The sequence below is a fragment of the Stegastes partitus genome, unplaced genomic scaffold (genome assembly GCF_000690725.1).
Source record: "Stegastes partitus isolate 25-593 unplaced genomic scaffold, Stegastes_partitus-1.0.2 Scaffold22, whole genome shotgun sequence".
NCBI classification, from domain to species: Eukaryota; Metazoa; Chordata; class Actinopteri; family Pomacentridae; genus Stegastes; species Stegastes partitus.
Window position 1 is genome coordinate 591282 of NW_007577753.1, and position 9883 is coordinate 601164.

Sequence of the window (9883 nt, forward strand, 5' to 3'; positions counted from 1 at the left end):
ACAAAGCCTTGTCCTATTTTGCTGCTTGTTTTCCAGCACGCTGCATTTTCACATTTTAATTGTCAAGGACATCCGTTGGCTCAAAGCATGAAACATAAAACTTGCTGCGTCTTGTTAGGGATGAAAAAAGAAGTGCAGATTGTGCTAGATTTTAGCAGCTGATAGTATCTGTCCATTTGGGTCCAGTTTTACTGCTCTTCCAGTGCCAGAAATACCTGCATCCTCTGTGTTATAACAGAGTGGCTGTGTGATTGGCTTACAGGTAGTTAGGTAGTCAATGGTGCTTGTCCTCTGTTCATGCCCACTCTGGCTGTTTGCTGAGGCAGGGACGGGCTACAGTTAAAGATCCTGGCACTCTCTTATGTCAGAATCACTCTTCTTTACATCTTGTTTGATGCTGCGGTGAAGTGGGCACTGCAGGAAAAAAGGACACTCAGCTCCTGAAGGAAAATGTTTCATCAGAAAACAAAGGGGTGAATCTCTTTGCCTTTCCCTCCACACAGTGAATGTAGATGAACGCTGTTGCATAATCTTTGAACTGTTCACTTCAAGAAAAATGAGAAGCAAAAGTATCCGAGATAAAAGAACATTTGTTGTATTTTGTTGCATTATTGAGCTGCAAAAGCCTTCTCAGGGCAGGCCATGTTTTTCCAAAAAGACTGCAGCTTCTTAAGAACAAGATTTAAATCATGCTTTATACACTGTTAAACACCAATTCTATTCCAACAAAAGTTTTATTGTAGTAGTTTTGGCCAAGAGCCACATCAACCAAAGACACTAACCAAGCGCTACAGAAGTTTAGATCAAGGCAGCTTTTAAAAGATGCAGCATATTCAACGTGTGTGTGATTGGGAAATGTTAGCTTCACCTCATGTTAACCTTATAACATCTACTGCTTATGTATTGAATTTTTGCCTATTTGGCGTCCAAAAATGGAAAAGTTTTTATCAGAAGTCAAACTATAATTCTTGTGTGAGACGTTATTTGAAAGGTAACATCTAGTATCTAGTTTTTTTATTCTTATTATCGAGGAACAGCCTAAACTACATCAGTTCAAACATGGCTCAAATAAGTTTGTTTTTTTTCCCCGCCTATAGTAAATAATATTTGAAGAACAAAACCTGACACATGGTTTATGCACCACACACCCTTCACATCTTGTCAACAACACCTGTATGGCCTAAGTGACCTTTATGTTTGTGGTGTAACTGGTTTCCTCAATTCTCTCAAAAATAACCAAATGCCATTTGCTTTTATTAATTTGTCACAAACGCAGTATTTGACGACTGTAATTACAAAGAGGCTCTTAGCACCATACACAATGAAATAGCTTCACTCAAAGGCAACCAAACTGCCTGTGTATACAACAGTTGGAAGAAAATATGATTGGTCACTATCTTGAAAGACTGAAGTGTCTAAAGCCAATAACTCAAAGCCAAAGACATGACATTGGCCTTCAAACCAGGAGTGTTTGTTGTGAAAACTGAACATGAACTGGCAGGGAGACTAACAAAAGTATCCGTACCCAACAACCAGAAAGTAGCAGAAATATTCATCATGCGGAGAGAAGCTTTGCTTCTATTTACAGACAGCAAGCAATGGACTTCACAAGACAATATTTACAATTTGGAATAATTTTATGAGAAACGCCTTTGCTTCTTTTGATTCAGAGACCTTTAATATGAGTGTTCAGACAATCATACAGAAATACAAACAAACTTCAAGGATACCAACATGCTTTGGAAGCAAAAACAAAAATAAATGGTAAAAATATTACTCAAACTGTCAGACTATACTGACAAACTTCCTGGTTCTACTTTAAAGTCTCTCTCTACAGTGACACATTTTATAGATGCATTGGTCCAATCAGTAATGCTGCAAGGGTTAGGATCAGGCTTCACATAAAATGGTTTAAACTAGAGGTACCAGGACTAGGACTCTGATCATTTCCAGGTGGTGAGGAAAGAATATGATTCAGTTTAAAAAGCTGATAAATACTTACATGACTTTATAAGTTACTGTAGGCTGTTTTGCAGTTATTGTTGTGAATTTGCTGCCGACTCTCTGTCATGACTCCAGCAACAATCTGATTAACACCATATTTTTGTGAACAGCAGGAAAAGAGAAATCTCTACACCAAGTCAATAATGCATTTTGTTATATTTTTTATTTAATAATTAATTTCAAATATCACGCAAGGCATGGTTTTGTTTTTCTCTTTCTAACCCGCTCTACCTCATCGTTATTTACTAAGTTATATTAAAACCTATTTGAGCATTTAGGAGATAAACAGAGATCACACCTGAAGCAAAACATTCACGTTGCTCCCAGATTTCATCAGTGGCTTTAAGGAGTACAAGTATGGCAAACTGAAACCGCCAAAATAACATGCAAACTGTAATAAATCAGGAACTGTTCTTCAAGTTCCTCTTGTTGTACAGAGAACTAAGTCTGACCTTCAGCCCAGCTCTCCATTGTTTTGCTTCAGGATTACAAATGAATGCCCACATCCAGGTCAGATCATCACAAGACTCACCACCGATATCTCAGCTGGGTGCTGGTGAGTTTTCTTCTATCGGCTTCTCGGTGCTCTAATGACAAGCACCGGTGGAGGATTTTCCCTCTGCAGGCCCCATCAGAGAGCCGAGAGCAGATGGTTCGGTTGAACTTTTGGAAAGTTCCAGCTACACACGGTTTCGTTAAATGACAGCGGCATCAAAGCCGTCATTGAACTCTGCCTTTAATCTAGAGTCACAATATACAAGAGGCTCTTAACAATTTTGGGAGGCTGAGAAAAGCCAGTGAGTGCGGCCTCGCTTGTTTTTCAGTCAGGCAAGAGGAAGAAGAAGAAAAATACAAACTGATTTCTGCTTATGACTTAATGACATGCTTGAGGTGATGGAAATTCAAAGCTGTGGAGGTTTGTGACCAGGTATGACTTTGCATTTTGGCAGGTTAATTAACATGTTTGTGTGACCTATTTGTGCATCCTCAGGGATCATTTCTGCACGGCCGCCTGTTTGGAGCCAGCATCGAGTACATCTGTTCCTACCTGCCACGTTTGGACACCAAGGTAACAGGCAGACACACGCGCACACACACACACACACACACACACACACACACACACACACACCCTGGACACAGTGACATAGATTAAATTTCCCTGCAGGGCTGACATATGGACCTGCTGCACGCCAGGGTCCTGCTGTGCCATTTTAGACTCCTGGCGCACAAACAAGCCTGAATTGCAGGTGAAAGCCATCAGTTACTGTGAGTTTTCTTTTTTTTCTGCCTTAATTTATCTAAGTAAACTCACACAATAAGTCTGCTTGCCACCCATATACCTGTACTTACCAGGGTTGGAGGTGGACAAATTCCTTTTTTCTTTGTCTGTCAAAGCCCTTTGTAAACTCTGCTTTTGAAAGTGCTAATTATTAAACAAAGCTGTTATTGAGATCTTAAGTGTACTTACGTTTAGGTCCAATGCTCAGACTTTCAGCAGCACTCAACCATAAATAAGAATGATTAGTTTCTAAAGAAAATAGTGCAGAATGACCCACTGTAGTTCTTCATTTCTTCATTGACTACCAATTCTATCTTACTATCAAGTTCCACCCAACCATTAACAGGTAATCGTTTTTTTCAGTTTTGTTTTTTCTTTTTTAATATAAGTTTCAGATAAAAGTCATGCTTTAATATTTAATTACATAGTTATTAACTAATAAGCTATTTTGTTGTCAGCTCAGCATAGAGAAGCGTACAAGGAGTATAAATGTCAGCAGTAAAACGTGTTTGTATAGAAAATAAAGCAAAGTTTCTAATAACTTCCAGTATACATTAATTTCTGTTGCAGCTCAAACACAGATGTGAATATTTGAGGTTTTTCTTCTTATCTTAAACAAGTATAAATAGTCACCTCGTGTTACACCTCTGGTAGAGCTGCCTGATTAAACCACATTATCTTATGTGTTCAGCTGAGCAAATCCACAGTTGCTGCAGGAGGAGCATGGCAGGTTTGTTCCACCCGGTTGTATCTACTGATGCAGGATGAAGCACTGCTGACCTTCCCTGTGGTAAATGTCTTGTTTGTCTCAACCTTTTAGACCTCCACTGATCCTAGTGTGAACCTTAAAGGTCCACGGGGTCGAAATAAGTGGCATCTAGCCAACTGAATACTCCTTACCTCACCTTTTCCTTCCAAATGTGTTGGACAACCTGCAGTGGCTGCTGAAAGTGCCAAAGGCCCTCGATAGAGTCGCTGTTTGGTTTGTCAGTTGGGGGCAACTGCTGGTGCCACATGGCTCAGTGGAAGAGGACGCCGAAACGAATGGTAACGAGGTAACGAATCCACAATGATTCTTATTTTAAGAACACGACACAGTCATAGAATTATGCTTATGAATCTTATATTCCATTTCTGCCAGAAGATCCCTCTAAATCCTACACTCTGTACCATATAGCACCCAATAATGTCATCATTTACTGAACAGTGAACAGAATTTGCACTTAAGGTTATAATAATATTGTATTGTAATAACATTATTACCAGTATTGTGGCTCATTTCATTTTCCAAAACTGGTCATGTAAAACCTTTGATAAATGTTGTAATATTATGTTCATTTTCATTCCAGAGTTCGACAGTTTTTGTTTTATGACACTGAGCACCACATGGGCAGAAACTCAGGGACATGCATCACAATCGTGTCTTCGTGAGTGGATGATAGAGTACCTCCTTGGGAGACCACTACATAGGGATCCTGAATTCAAGGTCAGAGAAGCTTTTGAACAGCACTGGATACCTCAGGTAACTGGTCTCTAAATCTCCCTCATACCTCTCCATAGCATGGATGTCCAACAAAGCACAACCTCGTGAAGATGACCACAATCCAACAGGATAGCTTCCAGTAACTTCTCCTTTAAAGGGGAAGTAGAGACGTATTCATAAACACTGCTTTCAATGTCATATTCACTTCATTTAGAACATTTCATCACATCATTGGGTTTTATTACATTTTCAATCGGGTTAAGCGAACATTCCGTGATATTTTCAGTCAATTACAAAATTATTGGGTGTTTTAATGCACAACAAGTCTTTCCCTGGCTTCAACTGTGCCTCACTGTTTCTGTCTGTTTGCAGTTACTACCTTCTGATTTCCCCATACATCGCTGTTCAACTTATTGATGAATATATTCAGGCTCAGCATCCGTCTGCTGTTGCCTGCTGCTGCTGGTTTAGGCTGTTAGTCTGATTTCTCTCAACAGCACAACACGTTTGAGCTGATTCCTGGTTTATAACTGACCTGAGCTTTGTCATCGTCATCCCTTGAAGACTGACTGTGTTTTAAGTTTGTCTCCTGACTCAAGCATCATATTTACACTACAGACGTGTGAGTAAGTATGATTTTCTTGTCTAACTCTGCAATTTGTTTGTACTTTGCTTTAAATGTGTGTGACATGCGCATTTTGGGTACGGTTGGCATGCTTTGTACATGACTGTGTGCGTGTCTGAGTTGCTGTTAAAGTCCGTGTGCAGCTGTGTGTCGGTGTATCCGTTGTTTCAACACTGACTCTGCACATCAAGCAGCCCACAGAGTTTTGTCAATACCACTGGCTGGACTCCCCAACAACAAGCCCAGTCCTCTCTGCTTATCTGCTGCCTCCACACGCACAAACACACACACACACAGCTCTATTGTCTGTAATGATACACCAGCTCTATCTCCATGATGAACCTTAATGCACCCTGACATCTGCACCAGGCTTGAACAACCTAGTTATTAATGCAAGACACTATGGGCTGTCTGCAGCAGCTCATTGCAGCAGTGGATTTCTGTTTCTACTGTCGCTTTAGCCGTTCTGGTTCTCCTCAGCCCACCCACTGTAAACCTCGTCATGGGGCTCATATTGTCTTGATGCTTGCTCTCTTCACCAGATTTAAGTGAAGGTGTGAGAACTGAGTGTGAACATGAATAGCAGAGGTGTGAATAATGGAGGTGTGAGTATGTGTGAGAACGTTTGTGCTAATTTCAGTGTGAAAGTAGTTTTTGTGGCATGTAAGTACTCACATGTGGCACCCCACCAGGATGAAAGCTTAATTCAGAATCAGCGAACTCCACAAATTAAAATAGTATATTTTAAATGAGCAGCTGAATTACCTCATAGTATGAGTATTACTTCAAAGTAAGTTTTACAGTATGAAACATATGCTCTCATATGGTGAAAATCAATTTTTAATGTGTTAGTAAAACAGAGGTTTAAAATAAAAGCTGTTAGGATATGAAGATGTCTCCTTCTGCCATCCCTCAAGCCTCCCCACTGCTGCTATTTTCCAATTAAGGAACCAAAAGTTGCATATTTCAGACATTCAGAATATACAATTAACAGTTAAGTTTTTAACTTTGTGGAGCTGCTTCTGCTGACTCTAAAATGTCTTATCCACAAGCAAAGCACAGCAAATGTTCTGCTGTTGACTGCAAGAGTGAACACGTGAATCTCCTTGCACTCCCGACACTTAAGGAAATTAAGACCCAAGGTTTTTCTTTTTTGATAGCAAAACTAAAAGCATCCATCCCTGCACAACAACAGGGAAATTCTCAGAGTTAGTGCACTTTGCGGCTGACGTGGCAAATGTTCGAATTAGTTTCGATCATTTGCCCAGAGGTCAGAGCTATGTGGAAACGGTAAAGCTGAGGGACATTCAGAGATTTGAAACTAATAACTGAGGACTGGGCTGCATTTTACTACAGCCGAATTCCCAGTAAAGCTGTTCTCACTTACATATTTGTCTGTTTCTGTTGTCAGACAACAGAACAAGTGGGAAATAGTGACTGAAACACAACCGATCCAGACTACATGTTAACTGGCACCCACTGACTTTATACCGCAGCATTGTCTGACAAATATATCATACACGAGGTAAAGACAACACCTGCATTGTGAACTCGGCAATGTTTCCATGCCTAATGATCACTCCGGAAGAAAGTTAAAAGCTGTTAAATCAGTCAAGTGTTTTGCTACATGCTGTGGAATCCAGAGATAGTCTTCTTCCTGAAGGGGACAATGACCGCTCAGCTGCATTTAAGCTACAGACACTGAAACAGCCTGTTACAACGTGGATTTTACATTATGATAAAATGGACATCATGGTGAAATGAACCATCTTTGCAGTATTTAAAAAAAATTAAAAGACACATTCTGGATACGTACAAGAGTTTCATTCATTTGTTGAAAAAGGGCACAAAATAGGATCTTTAGCTGCCAAAATGAACATATTTTGCATTGTCAGGTGTTCCAGACATACACAACTTTAACACAGCTTCTTCCTGATCCCGCCTCCGTTCAACACAACTAGAATGATAAAGTCTCCACCTGCTATGAGACGGCATAAGTTGCGAATTGGTGCTATATATAAATAAAACTGAGTGGAATTAGCTGATTGGACACTCAAGATCTCACAACACCAAGACTGTTGTAATTTTTCATGCTATAAAAAATTGTGGGTTGTTGTTAGAGAAGCAGAGATGTTTTATTCCACAAAGAGTTTCCAAAACAAAGTTTACATCCAACCGTAATACAGCAGCTTTGTAGGATATGTCTATCCATTACCGCAGGATGAGCCGCTGCCAGGTAGTTCAGCTCACCAAATAACACAACAATAGCAAGGTGGCATGAGAGGCTGCACTGTAGACTGCTGCAACTTTTCATTGTGTGCTATTTAATTTTACATTTCTGTACACTAGCTATAACACACTAAGGCAGTCCATTTCAATTATTCAGCAGAGAAGCAGTATATAACAATCAAATCAGGCGATTTTTTTATTCTGTTTATGAAAAAACAGAAAAGCCCAGCTGCTGGATGGTGTGTTTGCTTCTCTGATTCTGTGTCCTGCACCACACTTCTCAACAGCGTTGTGTTAACAGAAGCCCTCCGTGCCTGTAGCCCCATCCAGATGAATAATTGTGAGCTGCCAGTGGTTGTGTGTATGTGACTGCAGATTAACCCCGGCGAGGGTCGAGACTCTTCTTTCTCGGCTGCCTTGCAAATTCAGACAGGAGCTGACTGGTGTCGGAGCCAGTCTGGAGAAAAGGAACTTCTGCCACTTCTAGGGCACCAAGAGCACGTAGACTCGACTGGCGACATTTCTGGGCCGCGGAAGAGACGACAGGCGGGCGAGGCAACACAGGTACATGAGTAAAGCCCACAATTAATAGAGAAGCTGGGCTCTAGCAGCGCAGACAACAGCACCGATTATTCACCACAGATCTCAGATTAGTCAGTGCTGCTCTGTGTTGCTGGCAAACAGATAAATATACAGTTTTTGGGGGTTTTTTTTAGGGCAACTTAATTGGCAGCATCTCTATGGTGACTAAGAGGTGAATATATCTCTGTGGTGACAGTCGCATCATCTCTCTGCCTCTTTTTTTTACCAGTAGGAGTCAAATCCCTTCAGAGAACCAATCTTAGTGGCGCAATGCGATTGGCTGTATTTTTGTACTCGATCCCACAGCTGGCTCAGTGCACCGGTCGACCTGGACTAAGGGGCTACACAGGAAGGTCATCACGGACTGCTTTTATCCTGGATATTCTCTGGCTGTCCTTTTTGCCCTTTTTTTTCTTGATTTTGAACCTGCACAGCCTTAATTCTGTTTCTACTTCATGCGTGGACTAGTGCACAAGACAGATGTGGATGGATGAGTTGTTCTTACAGTATTTGGTGCCACATAATTCAGTTCTCAAATGAGCAATGAACAGCAAAATTAAGACTCAAACTCTGAATGAGAAGTAAAAATGTTGGAAATATTAAAATGAAGGGCTGCAGGGTGGCGCAGTTGGTAGCACTGTTGCCTCGCAGCAAGAAGGTCGCCGGTTCGCATCCCGGTGAGGGCACCGGCATCTTTCTGCGTGGAGTTTGCATGTTCTCCCCGTGCAGCGTGGGTTCTCTCCGGGTTCTCCGGCTTCCTCCCACACAGTCCAAAAACATGTAGAGGTTAATTGGTGATTCTAAATTGTCCGTAGGTGTGAATGTGAGTGTGCTTGGTTGTCTGTCTCTAAGTGTAGCCCTGTGATAGACTGGTGACCTGTCCAGGGTGTCCCCTGCCTTCACCCTAAGTCAGCTGGGATAGACTCCAGACCCCCCGTGACCCTAGTAGACTCCAGACCCCCCGTGACCCTAGTGAGGATTAAGCGGTGTATAGATAATGGATGGATGGATGGATGGATGGATGTTAAAATGAAGAGTGCAGACATTTTTTTTCCTGTTATTGAATTGCTTGACAGATGTGTCTCCAAGTTGGACATATGCTTTTTTTCCCCCTAATCTTTAAGAATCAAGAAAACAACTTGTGTTATTGGCCATCAGAAAATATTCACCCAGTGCCTCCACGGTCTGGTTCATTTTTACAAAGGCGGAATTATTTTCTTCGCACAACAGAATTCTAAAACACTAAATATAAATTACAATAAACTGCCTTCTTCTGCTGTATTCATGTTTATATTTTTAGCTCTGTATCCACAGACAATACACTGGTTTATCTTTTGAGAATGAGCCTCTTTTTGTTGGTCATTGTGCATAAACAAAGAATTTGACTGCAAATGCATGTGTATTAAGGCCATTCGGTCCTCTAGAAAAAAAAAGCATTATGAAGTCAATGATGCATTCATGGTGAAATAACTATTATGACAGCAAAGTGCATTAAAAATTAGCCAGGTGGTTTGTTGGCTGGCAAAAGTGGCTTTGCTGGAAGTAAAAATGAAACAAAATTACATGACAAAACATCTGAAGGTTGTGACTTTTGGAAAAACTGCTCATGCTTCGTATCTGTTCAATCTTAACTTCATTATTCCAGTTTCTTTTACGGGACGATATGAATCTTGCTCAT